Source organism: Anopheles arabiensis, chromosome X (genome assembly GCF_016920715.1).
Source record: "Anopheles arabiensis isolate DONGOLA chromosome X, AaraD3, whole genome shotgun sequence".
In the NCBI taxonomy this organism is placed as follows: domain Eukaryota; kingdom Metazoa; phylum Arthropoda; class Insecta; order Diptera; family Culicidae; genus Anopheles; species Anopheles arabiensis.
Window position 1 is genome coordinate 20238092 of NC_053519.1, and position 14301 is coordinate 20252392.

The window sequence follows — 14301 nt, forward strand, 5'->3', positions numbered from 1 at the left end:
TTCTGCTCATTTCTACATACATGCTAAGAAAATTTCACTGATAAAATACAACATACACTGTTTTACGGGTCAGTTTATAATGTGAACGGCATTATTCAACAATCGTACGAGGTTTTTAGACTGCTCAGCTGTCACAAATAATGACAGCTGTTGAAAACCGACTTGTAATTTTTGAATAATGCTGTTCATATTGAAAACTGAGCCCACACTACAATTTGCACAAAAAATATTTCTTATTTAGTCTAGAACCCATGACGAGCAAGTAGTTTTTGCAATTTTGCAAGTTGATTGGAAAACAGTGTGCACACGTTTCTTACAGACAATGTTACAAGCGTCTCTTGGGGTTTAAATGTTTTCCAATTTTACAGACTGTTTAGATTTTTCTTAAGCCATATTTTAGCTTTGCTATCTCATAAAAAGCATTATTTATATGTGTTTTAGTCGCAAAAAGAATTTGAAATATTTTTTTTCTGGGATTTCATCCATCCAGAAAATGGACACTGTTATCTTCTTATAATATATGGATAATTTTCTGCATAAATAATCAGTCACTGTTTTCTCTATACAGTAGAACGTCGATTATCCGGGCAGCTCGGGACCGAGCGGATGCCGGTTAATCGATTTCCACGGATAATGGTTCAAAAAATGTCAAATTCATATAAAATTGTAAAATTTACTGGTTTTACTAAAAAATCACCTTAAATCAATCAATTGATCACTGATAGAATAGTTTTTGAATCAATAACAATAGATTTAACAATTGTTTTTCATCAAAAATGAAATTAAAAAATATCACTAGACTCTAGATAGCTCCACAACACATGTTTTTACAAAGCTGATCATCGCAGAAAATGTTCGCCACGATTGGCCAATTGTCAAATTCATGCGCACGGTTAAGCCGCCCGCCGGTTAATCCGTCTCCCGATAATCGACGTTCTACTGTATTGTTAAAAGTGAAGTAGAACTTTCAGCAAAAACATATTACTGTTATGAAAGCCACCAAGGTTGCAGCTTTCAATTATAACGTTATATTAACCGCAGAGAAAATAGTAGTGGAAAAAGCCTTAGGAGAACGCTAGAAAATTACACTGTTGCAAGATTCTTCTTAAGTAAAATATTGACCACGCCTGTACTGAAACCTAACAAACCTATTTATAGTCCTAAAAAGATTAACTATGAAATGTAAACGAGTCTAATGAAAACATCCTACGACAGCATTTTGCATCTCCAAGCATAAATTTAGTACAAGGTTGGTGAGAGAAAGACAACTCGCTCTTCTGAACGAGAAGCTAAAATCATTGAGCTATGCGTAAAATAATCTATTTGTGGCTTTTCAGTCTTAGTTTTTTGCCACCAACAGCATGAAGTGTTAATGTCGAATTCGTTTGTGAGTGTGATCGTGTGAGTGTAAAATCGTACCACGCAGTGTTTCGAGCGTTCGATTATAGCACGTGAGTTTTAATTGTTTTTTTGTGTGCAAACTATAGTTTGTAGCGTGACATATATGGGGTGAAGTGAAATATTATATGTTCTTCATATTGTTTTCCAATGCAAAGAAACCACAGTTGTTGTTAAGAAACACATTACTGTTGTTATTGTGAATTAAAGCGTAGATTTACATAATATTACAATAAGTCAGTTAATAATCAATTTTCTTGATATTAAATTAAGAACAGTGTAGGATTGTTTATTAGATAACTCCATTATAAAATACATTATAATGCAAAGATATATTACCTCCTTCACCTAAAAATGATTGGTTGAGTATCACAGACATGTTGAAGATGCTAAAACAACATAGTTTCTTATCATAGAGTCTAGCGACAGGTAATACAAAAACAATGTTAGGTAATCGATCAGTTAATACACTATTTTATGTAGGCGCTTGTAAATACGCCTGTTTATATTTTTTTCGTAATACATTCAAAATATTTAAAATTGTCTAGCCAAGTAATATATCATTAGCTACATAACTATACACTTAAGTTGCGTTGATTTTCACTTTCCTGCGTACTTTTTACTTTTATGATACTATCTTTTGCTCTTATGTTTTAATACTATTTTAAAACAAATATTCAATGCTTAACGAACTGATTTCAAGGACAAAAGGGCACTTGAAAGAAAGTGGTATATTCTTTGTTTGATGTGAATCAATTAATATTCAACGCCGGTCCTGAACAAAAAAAAATCGAAAACATCGCCAATGAAACAAAATAATCTATTCCCGTTTGATTTGATGAATATAGTTCAGCTTTATGAGTTTACGCATGCTCTGTACTCCTTTCCCAATGCAAATGGTATTGCAATTGTATTTTCAGCGACAGCATTTTTATACAACAAAGCATCAAGCTCAACAAAATTGTGAGTTTCAGATGATAGAAACAAACTTCAAATCGGTTATATGATTCAGTAAAGCATAAGAATGTATATTAATGAGGGAGTTCTACAAAAAATTGAGTCTGCGCGTAACGTGAATAACCAAAGCATGAATACGGGTGATTTTGACACCATCTCTAGTTGATCGAGTAAGAAGTTTGAAGAAGACGCACACAACATTAAATGCAAAAAAACTGCTTGAGTTTTTCCTGTGAAAATTTCACTAGCGCGTTGGTCCAAAAATAGATTAGTTTGCTTCTGCTTTTCACTGCAAACAATTCAAATAACAATGGAATATGAAATTGACGTTTAATCTTACCAAATATGCATTTAAGATTGATTGATCAGTTAATTAGTGAATTATTATCTCAACATTTTTTGTTATTTCATGTATTTTCAAAAAATTGTATTTCAAACTTCAAGTTCAGTACTACAAACCACCATTACAGACCACTGTACAAACCAATGATGTTCACCAGTACAAACGACTAACCATTACTTTGTGCATACAGTGGGATTCAGCATACCCCGCATGTAAATAAAAATTGAAACTGTTATTTAATTTTGTATGAATGAGTGTTAAGAAGCGTCTAAAAATGTTTTTGAGAGATACTTCATTTGCATTGGCTCCTATCTTACACTGAACTATAAGGGTCAAATATCAAACTCTTTCGTAAAAAAAGAAAATTTCTATTTTGATGCCGAACCGGTTTGCCAAACATTTTTGCATCATATTATTGCTACATAAATAGCTATGTTTAATGGTAGTTTCTTCTTGTAATTTGATAACTTCAACCCACATAATTTTGAAATAATCACTTTCATGAAATAGCTCAAAACATATCTATTCAATCCTCCTAAGAACGGCCTAGTTTGTCGTAAACATAAAATAAGGTTAATAATAATAATAATAATAATAATAATAATAATAATAATAATAATAATAATAATAATAATAATAATAATAATAATAATAATAATAATAAAAATAATGATAATAATAAAAAAGTCATAATAGTAATAACAATACTAATAATAAAAATAATAATAATAATAATAATAATAAAAAATAATAATAATAATAATAATTTTGTTTGTTTGTTTGTTTGTTTGTTTTTTTTTATTACGGCCTGGCCGTATTAACCCCTTTCGAGGAAGTGTATGTTGTTAAACTTGAAAAAAAACCTGTCTATTGTAAGCTGTATTGATTGTGTGGAAGTGTGTGAAATGTGTGATTATATGGAAATATTATTATTTTGCATAAACGTGTGGATAATTTTAAGATAATCTATATCAAACATAGCCAATAGGTCTCGAACTGGGATGAGTGGTGTCTTTTTTATAGTTTTCACTGATGCAAGGAGTTGATACCTACAGCTTTCGTACGTTTGACACGACCACAGTAAGTGGTCAATGTCATGGTGTCCTATACCACACGGACACTCTTTTGTCTTTGACAAGCCTATGCGCTGGAGATGAGCGTTTGACCCATAGTGATTTGAAATCAGTCTTGACATAGCCCTGATAAAAGAATGTCCAACCTTCAAGCCTCTAAACCATGGGTGTATACTAACATTCGGTAATATGGAATGACAATGGCGACCAAGATCATCTTCACTCCAGTATTGTTGCCACTTTTCTATACAGTAATGCCTTGGTACCATAAGCACTTCTTGCGGATATATAGGCCGACTGAGTATTTCGATCGAGTTCGATCCCGCTTTCGCCAGTCTATCAGCTTGTTCGTTGCCAGCTATTGCACTGTGAGCAGGAATCCATAATAATAATAATAATAATAATAATGAAACTAATAATAATAAAAATAATAATAATAATAATAATAATAATAATAATAAAAATAAAAATAATAATAATAATAATAATAATAATAATAATAATAATAATAATAATAATAATAATAATAATAATAATAATAATAATAATAATAATAATAATAATAATAATAATAATAATAATAATAATAATAATAAAAGAAGAATAATAATAATAATAATAATAATAATAATAATAATAATAATAATAATAATAATAATAATAATAATAATAATAATAATAATAATAATAATAATAATAATAATAATAATAATAATAATAATAATAATAATAATAATAATAATAATAATAATAATAATAATAATAATAATAATAATAATAATAATAATAATAATAATAATAATAATAATAATAATAATAATAATAATAATAATAATAATAATAATAATAATATTAGTAATAATAATAATAATAATAATAATAATAAAAATAATAATAATAATAATAATAATAACAATAATAATAATAACAATAATAATAATAATAACAATAATTATTATTATTATTATAATAAAAATAGAAATAAAAATAATAAAAATAATAATAGTAATAACAATAATAATAATACAAGTTGAACTCTGAGCTATAAAAATAATAATAGTAATAACAATAATAATAATACAAGTTGAACTTTGAGCTATATTGTCAAAAGGGAAAAATATCGTATTAAAATATTCTGTGGCGCTATGGAGCGCTACGTTGTGGGAATCTTCAGCAGTTGCATAAAAAATCGATTAGCAACGAGAGCGCAACGACTTGCTATGCACTACATCTTCAAAGTTTACATCCTTTTACTCTTCTTCGTTGCAATGGTGCAAAGTGTTATCACATTTTTAATCAAGGTTTCGATTTTTTCTTTAGAATTTGACAGTTTGGTATAAGAGAAAATATTTTTTCTCCAAGCAATACAGTTTGAACTTGTATTATAGCTTCTTCGATATAATTTTTTTGATGCCTGATTAAGACCTAGTACAAATCATATCAGTATGATAATTTTGGTCGTTCCGTTATTTGGTCGCACCAGTGATAGAACTCAATATCATGACGGTTATAGGTTAGCCTCGTCATGTCATGAAAAAAAAACTTAATTGGGGAAAACAAATTATGCTGCATTATCTCTTACATTTCATCTTTGGATTGGTCATTTCTGGATCATGAAATATCTATCGATTATACTTTATCAATGTTTGTTGTTACTTTCAAAGCTTCATTTCCTTCTTCTGTCCACTTCTACATCCTCGTCCTCGCTCATTATGGTCAGGTGGAACTCTGCGGACCTTAGGAAGGGATTATAAAAGATCACTCAGTAAGTACCACCGTGTTCCCCCCCTTTACAACTTCCGCCTGTTTAAGTATGTATCCAAATCCGACAGTATTTATAATCTACTTACTTACTTATCCGGCGCTTCAACCGCTTTGCGGTCTTGGCCTGCCTCAGGAGTGTTCGAAACCGCTCACGGTCTCGCGCCTTCGTCTGCCAGTCCGTTATCCCGGCCTTAATGGCGGACGCCTCCACGCCATCTTGCCACCTCAATTTGGGCCTACCACGCCTCTTCTGTCCTTGTGGACGGCCTAAAAAGACTTTACGGGCTGGGTCGTCCGTTTCCATGAGTATAACATGGGCAGCCCACCGGAGCCTGGTGAGGACGCGACAGTGAGGACGCCGTACATCTCGTATAGCTCGCAATTATAGCGGCTCCTCCAATGTCCTTCCACACATAAGGGGCCAATTATCCTTCTTCCTCTCGAACGCGGCTAAGAGGGTTTCGTCAGATTTGGACAGTGTCCATGTCTCAGAGGCGTATGTGAGTACTGGTACTATATAGGTACTATATAGTCCCAGCTTCGTCCGTCGCGACAGGTTCTTTGAGGTGAACTGATTTTTCAGGCTATAGAATGACCGGTTGGCAGCCAGCATCCTTGCGCGCAACTCAGCTTCCATGCTATTGTCGTTGCTGACCTTTGACCCAAGATAGGTGAAGTGTGGGACGACTTCAAAAGTGTGTTCACCTATCTGTACATCACGCCTTCGTAAATTCTGATTATTTGTTGGTAGGCCTGTTGATGTTGCCACCATCAGTTTGGTCTTTGCCTCGTTTATCTGGAATCCGAGGTTCTCTGCCGCCTGCTCGATCCCTTGGTAGGCTTCTGCTACATAGGAGAACCGCAGACGAATGATGTCTATATCATCAGCGTATGCCAGGATCTGGGTTGACTTATAGTATTTATAATCAAGGACTATTTAACTCCTGTGTATCCCTGACGCAAATCCGCCTGCGTATTCATCCAGCCGTTTTCTGGCATTTTGTTAATACTCGCAGAAACTCATAACACAGCTTTGTACCCTTATGTTTTACGCTTACTTACTTAATGTCCGCTATATCTCGTCTTTTCCGCCTAGTTGAGGATTGGTATCAGGATGATACGGTTTATATTCACTTCTGTGCTGCATTTGACCGACTTCCTCATGATTTGTTCATCTATTTCAATTTTTCTTCGGTGCTCCTCATAGAAGCATATTGAGCTCTTTCTGTTTGTTCTGAATTGATATAATCTGATGTAGGGGTCCTTTCCGTTTTAAGTTCGTAGGCAGAAATTTCAGCCTGTTAGCTGTTTGCCGGGCCGGTCTGGTGGTACAGTCCTCAACTCGAACGACTTAACAACACGCCCGTCAGGGTTCAAGCCCCGAATAGACCGTGTCCCCATACTTTACTAGTGGGTACTGGCAGGCCTTGACCGGCAGCGGTTGTCGTGCCAAAAGAAGAAGAAGAAGCTGTTTGCATTGTATAGCAGTTTTCGAGCAGCTATGTAAGTAGGTATAATGTACAGCTGGGCTTATCCCAAGGTGTATGAATTTAGAAGGCTGATTTTTATCGCTTCTGCTTCTGGATGAAGATTTTAATAGTGTTTTGAGTATTCGTTAAGCCTCCAGAAAGCTTGTTTGGTCAAAAGTTTTCATCCATCTTGTCAAAAAGTGATGTTCAAAATTTATTATGAAAAAATGCTATGAGACCACCTGGACTACATACGCTTTGATTCCAGATTCCATCACCTGATCTCTTTAATGCACCTTGTGGTAAATGTAAACAACAGCGTGTTTTGCCATTTTTTCGAGCAGGTACTCTGGTTTAATTCTAGCTATGAGGCTAGAATACCCAAGTGACATTAGTTCTAAATTTTTAACCATAATCTGATCGAATATTAGTCGAGATGCCAAATTATGTGGATTTGTGTGTGATAAACCGTGTAAAAAGTGTCAAAATTTCGTTTGTGCATGCGTATGACCTTATTTTATTTGATGATGATGACGTTCAATTCGTTTTAGATTAATTTGCTTTAATATCTGGCGAAAAAAGGGTACTTTTTTAACAGCGTTATTTGTTGAAAATTCGATGGTCTCTCATCGCTCTCTTCTGGTACTGTTTTCTCCGCAGAAAGCAAATGCAAAATACCAGCGCCCAGAGTATTAGTACATGATCGTACCCATTTTGAGACATCGGAATTCATAGATGCATAGATAGCCAAAAAATCGATCAACTACCAGTCTTCGCAATGCACGTATTCCAGGATGTGTTAAATTATGGAGACTTTCGAATGCGGCTTTCCTAAATTGCTCTGGGAGGTACACACGTTCCCTACTAGTCGACTCCTAAACAACACAGGGTTTCCCACGATTTATTGGTCAGATCCCATAATTTTTAGGGCTCGTCTCACGATTTATTCATCGTATCCTATATATTTTTGGGTCGTTCTCATAATTTATTGGTATCATCCGATTGGATATCAATACAATTGAATTAAAAAATTCTGGGAAACGGCCAAAAAATCGTGAGAACGCACCCAAAAAAAATGGGAACCAACCTTAAATTGTTGGGAACCAACCAATAAATCGTAATAAACCCTGTAAGATCATTTTGTTTGATAAGATTATACTAAGTATTTTTTTAATTTAATTTATGTTTTTAATTCATCATCTTGCTTTTGCGCTCCCAGCAAAATTTTGAGATCATGAAAAGATTGGCATGTTGTATAAATAGGAATGTAAACTGTTTCCATTCTTGACAGCGTGCCGACTAAAATGTTACTACTCTCTGTGATATATCGTATGTATGATGTGTACTATTATATGAAATCAAATTTGACGGTTTAGTCTTGGCGATTTTTCTTAGATGTAAGTGCTGTTGTTAATGGCTTGTGATCCGTAAAAATAGTAAAGGATCTTGCTTCTAAAAAATGATGGAAATGTTCGATAATTAAATATATTGCTAATAATTCCCTGTTGGTACTACTGCCAGCGTTCGAGAAATGTTTGACGGGCTTGGAAGTGATGGCACCACTGCTCCTATATAGGATGGCAGGAGCTGGGGCATGATGGCATCACTGCCGAGGTATTGAGAGCGAGAAACATAAGCGGCAAAATTAATGTGACTGAAAGCGACGATTACCATCAGGTAACCCGACAAGCAAAAGGGGAGAGCGCTAAGAACTGACATGTCACCGGTGAGTTGAATGTAGAAAAGGGTACAAGAAGCACGCTTTTTGTGACCACTTCGTTTTGGTTCATTAAACTTTGTCGCCTTCAAGTGAAAAGGAAAAAAAGTGAATTTGTAATAAAGCAGCTACAAAACCGTGCTTGGGTGAAAACCTTTTTTCTTGCTATCCAGCTCGATCACTCCCTATCAAATGAATATCAAATAGAATATCGTTGTTGCTTAGGTGTATTTTTTCTAGAATAAAACGCAATTGGCTCCAATCTACCTTCAACCTGCTGTTGCAATAGTGCTCCAATTGCCAGATCCGATGCATCCGTTGTTAGTGAATAATGTGCATCTGAATGAACTAACATGGTAGCCTTGGCCAATTTTGTCTTAATTTTGTCTTGCCTTTTTGTGTTTTGCCTTTTCAAAAGTGTTCGTTAGTATGAATGTTGACATATTTTTGTTATTGTGTGATGCTATTCATTCATATAAAGCAGGGGTCTCCAAACTACGGCCCGCGGGCCGCTTGAGGCTCTCAAGAGCCTTTAATACGGCCCGCGATGACTGGCTAAAGGTTAAATTAAATAGCTGTCTTTTCTGACTAATTAATCAAACAATTTTTTTTGCTTTTGAAAGATGAAAATCAAGATTCAATAAAAAAAAGCTGCAGAAATTTGATATATTTTGTAAGTATTTTCTTATTAAAACGAGATTTGAACTTCCGCTCATTATAAAGGTAGCGTCAAAATGGCCCTTAACAAGGTTGATTGTGAAGCAATGCGGCCCGCGAATTGAAAAGTTTGGAGACCCCTGATATAAAGGATTCATTGTTTCAGAACCTTGCGGAATTAATCTATGATAATAGTTTATAATAGCTTCTGTAGCATGAAGCGTTGTATGGGAAAGCGAGGCAAAATGGGCATGTTTAGCAGTTTACTCAATATTCCTTTGAATATTGCACAAAACACAATTATGCTTACATTATTGTATGCCTCCACCATTTTTTATCGATTAAAATCACCACATAGAATGAAAATAACTTAAAAACATGAAACAGTGTTAACCGTCTTGTGTACGACCAAAATACTCTACATAACCGTACAACCGCCTACCTGGGTAGGCCATACATTTTGTATGGAAGGATGATGTTTTTCGTGGTTAAAAGCGTATATCTTTTGAGTTACTTTTTAGATTTGAATGAAAACTGTCTCATAGGTTCATAATAATGTTTACTAACATATCGTAGTAAAAATAGAATTTTAAAAATCCTATCAATATTTTTTTCAATCAAAAATATATTGAAACTCCAAAACCCTAACCGGCCTTGCCGCAAGTTTTGAGTGGATGTTTATGTCTTTTTTCTAAGTTTTATTTACGTTTCTTTCAAAAGTTAAATCTAAATCTTAAAATTTCAAAAAGTATACATCTTTTGGTTGTTTTTCTTGTTGTATAAAAATATATTTTATGTAGATATATATATATAAGGATATATAAGGTAGATATATATATATATATATAATATATATATATATATATAAATCACACGATATATTTATATATATATATATATATATATATATATATATATATATATATATATATATATATATATATATATATATATATATATATATATAAATATGCCAAACATAATGCCAATATAATTCCTTTTACATAAAAGTTCATCTTTTTAATCACACGATTACGATTTACAACTACTTTTAATATTACTGTGCAGCGTACAAATTGGCTTTTTACAAGTAGAACACGATTTTCTCATTGATCGTTTGTTTACACATAGATAGCAATTGCCTTTGTTTTTATTCGTCCGGACACACCACGTTCTTCTACATTGCTAGTAGTATTTTTTTAGATAATGCTATCAATGGTCCTCCTAACATGCTTTCCACTCCGCTGTGTGGTCCAAAGTGTCGCATTATTTGCACATTTTCCGAACGTCTCTGAATCTCGGGCATCGTTAGTTGTTCGGACAATTGTTGCAAAAACATGCGTCTATAATTCGTAGCTTGGCAGTTTTGCAAATTATTTTCCTTATATATTTTGAAAGCAGCAAATGCAGCTATGTCCAAAATGTTGAAAAAAATGCTAAAGGTCATCTATTCGTCTTCCTCTTGGTAGAACATTCAGAAAGGCATTTGTCCATGTTGTCGACTCCTCCCTTGAATTTATCAATTATCATTGCAGGTTTTTCTTTTGGACCTTGGACATCTTTGTCATAATGCATTGTTGACAACATAACAACGGACTTGTTCTTCTTAGGAATATAGGAACAAATGTAAATGTTTTCGCTAAAGCCATATAATGTCGATTGTATTTCCCTACCGTGAGGGTTAGCAAACATTGGCGGAAGAAACGTTCGTTGTTTGTTTACTGTTCCTAAAAGTGCTAGTTTGAAATCTGACATTAATGATGAGGCCAAGTTGTAACTTGTGAAAAAATTATCACAAATTACGCTACGACCACTTCCGCGAAATATTCTACATAAATCTTTTACTACACGCTCACCTTGGTGTCTTTCCCATTGTCCAGATGGTGCTTACCCTGTATATATTTGGCCTTCGTGGGTGTGAAATATTTTTCGGCCATTATCATTTTTGCGCCAACACGGTCGCTTTTTTGTCAGAAAGAGATAAACACATAAAACGCACTCTCTCGAACGACCGAAAACGCTTCAATCGATCAAGAGCTTCGATCGGTTCTTCGGACGTTTCTGCTCGCTTTCTCGATCGGAATGCGAGATAGAAAACGAGCTCAAAAACCGCTCAATTTTGTTGTCCGGGATATTGTGGGCTAAAATTTTACGGGGTATGGTTGGTTGACTTGACCAAATAGTTCCATCGTTGGTTTTATATGTTGCGCTTGAAGGTTGGAAAGATTCTGCGTAATCGTCATCACTATCAGTTTCGAGAGGATCATACTCTGGTAGTTGTTTTTCTTCAGCATCAGAATCTATGATCAGTTGATCAAATACAAGAATTTCATCTTCTTCTACTACTGCAGAAATCATATTTTCATCTTAGCTATCGTATTCCATAAATTCAAGTATTTTTTGTTAAATATAAGCTTTTCTTTCTTCTTCAGTAAGATTTGAAAGTTCCTCTGGAGTTAGCCATTCAATGTCCTCCATTTCTAGAGTAAACAGTAAAATATCTGATAAAAACAAACGATTTCAATCTCAACAATACATTCACTATATTTTTTCACTACTCGCTTCTTTCGAAAGATTGTTAACGCAAATTATTCATACAATAGCTGGCATCGCGAAAGAAATGGTTTAAAATTAACAGTCGTTAAAAATTAACCGGAATCGTTAAAAATTAACCGGAGTCGTTAAAAATTGCTAGAATTTAGCATCGCGAACGCATTAACCGTAGAGTTGGCAACCAGATTTACACACGTAAGTTGGCAACCGGCATACCCGGGTATTCCACACGTTTTGATGCAAAAAATTAACGTACGTAAACGTAAACGTAAACAATGCTTTCTATATTTTAATGCTGTAGGCAAGTAATGCCGACCATATATTCTCTTCTCTTTCATTTATTCATTAAGTTTTTTCATCTATCTATATATATAAAAATCTCGTGTCACGGTGTTTGTTGCGAGCAAACTCCGAAACGGCTTGATCATTTTCAACGAAACTTTGCACACACCTTATGGGGTTATGATAATAGGTTTTAAGACTTAAAAATCGTTCAGATGTTACACTAAACTTAATTTAATAATGATCAGAAATACCAAAACATCAGAAAATAACGGTCAAATTGAAATTTGGAATCGCTTGAATTTGACTCGAAAATAAGCACAATAGCAAAAGAGGAAGAAGAGAAACGTCATTCTCCATACAAAATGTATGGAATACCCGGGTATGCTGGTTGCCAACTTACGTGATAGAGTTAAAAAATCAAAATAAAATACTTACAGAGTGTTTAAAATTACAATTTATGTACCAAATAATTGTATACTATAGTCAGTAAGCACTATTGCTGTAACCCAACGTGGCCGAGCAATTAATAAAATAAAAAAATAAAATAAAAATAAAATTAAAAGTTGGGAGGCTACGAAAATTTTTAGGTCAATAAAAGCAATCAATCAAAAGTTATTTCAGTTTAAAGTTAAAAAAAATACCCGTGTATCTGGTTGTCAACTTAAAGGTTAAGTTCATTTGTTAATTTTATTGACTGGTCCTATGCCGTCGTTAAACAAACGACTGTCAAGAGCGTATGCGATACAAATTAACAGTCGTTTAATTATATGATTTTTTTCCCCGTGTTTGCCTATATGCGATATCGAACAGTCGTTAACTGTTTTGACGATCGTTTATTTTAACAGGAATGAACAACAAATGAACTCAGTTAAACCAAAATGATCTTTAAACAACTGTTAAAAAGAGCTCATTTATTCGCGATGCCGGCTAATGATAAAGCGAGGTAAAGGTTGGGGAAGATGGGATGGAGGGGAGAAATAGAACATGGGTGGGAACTATTTTTCGACCACCATCATTTTTGCGCCAACACATTCCGCTGCGCAAAACGATCGAAAACTTCTCAACTTCTCTGTCAATGTAGCTAGAGAGCAAGAACCAATAATGGGACCCTTCACGATTCTAGTTACTTTTTTGTATGGAGTTTGACAGTTGGAGGCTGAAATCATGTGAACACTCCATACAAAACCACACAAAAAACTAGCCTGCAATTTTCAGTCTAGATTATTCTTGCCTCAAAGCTTGAATTATATACGAATAATTGCTCGAAAAATGGCAAAACAAGGTGGTTTACATTTATCCCAAGGTGCATTAAAGAGATCTGATGATGAAATCTAGAATCAAAGTGTATGTAGTCCAGGTGGTCTCATTACATTTTTTTTTTATAACCAAATTTGAATATCACTTTTTGACAGGATGGATGAAAACTTTTGTTCAAACAAGGTTTTGGAAGGCTTGACCAATACACAAAACGCTCTTAAAATCTTAATTCAGAAGCAGAAGCGATAAAAATCAACCTGCTAAATTCATACACCTTGGGATAAATCCACCTGTATTTTATACTCACTTACATAGCTGCTCGAAAACGGCTATACAATCCAAAAAGCTGAAATTTCAGCCTACCAACTTAAAACGGAAAGGGCCCCAATGATAAAGATTATCACCTCGCTTTATCATTATTTTTTCTTGCTCTCTAGCTACATTGAGCGAGATATTGAGAAGTTTTCGGAAAACGAACTTGTTGCGTGCTTACTTCCTTCGGGGTCACCAGTTATGGGAGCTTCACACAGTCAACCGTAATACTCGGTGGTTTGTCGATCAAAGAGACAGTTTATTTTTTCTTACTTAACTTAACTCTTATTACTTATTACTTGGCTGTAGATAAGTTTAGCTCTTGATCAGCTGACATTTTGATCGATTTGGATTAGCTTAATTCCGAACCCATTTGAATCTCTACAAGATAAGTGTCAAACGAAAATTTCTTCTATAAATAAAATTAACAAAAATATGTTGGGATGTTGTAATGTCTTAGAAAATCCTCTGTGATATAATGAATAGTCAACACTGAACAGAACCTTTTAGTTTGTT

At 33.9% G+C, this 14301-nt stretch overlaps 1 protein-coding gene across 6 annotated transcripts in view; it reads left to right on the top strand.

Annotated features, from left to right (window-relative positions):
- The first annotated feature begins 1265 nt into the window (after positions 1-1265).
- Positions 1266-14301, top strand: part of LOC120906149 (ubiquitin carboxyl-terminal hydrolase Usp2) — a 177352-nt gene continuing 164316 nt past the window's right edge. For 3 of the 6 annotated variants that reach the window (XM_040317632.1, XM_040317636.1, XM_040317638.1), the window contains exon 1: positions 1267-1451. The gene's annotated coding sequence lies outside the window, so the exon portion shown is untranslated. Of the gene's footprint in view, positions 1452-5435; positions 5537-14301 lie in introns of all 6 variants that reach the window. The other 3 variants (XM_040317633.1, XM_040317635.1, XM_040317637.1) reach the window with 3 other exon arrangements.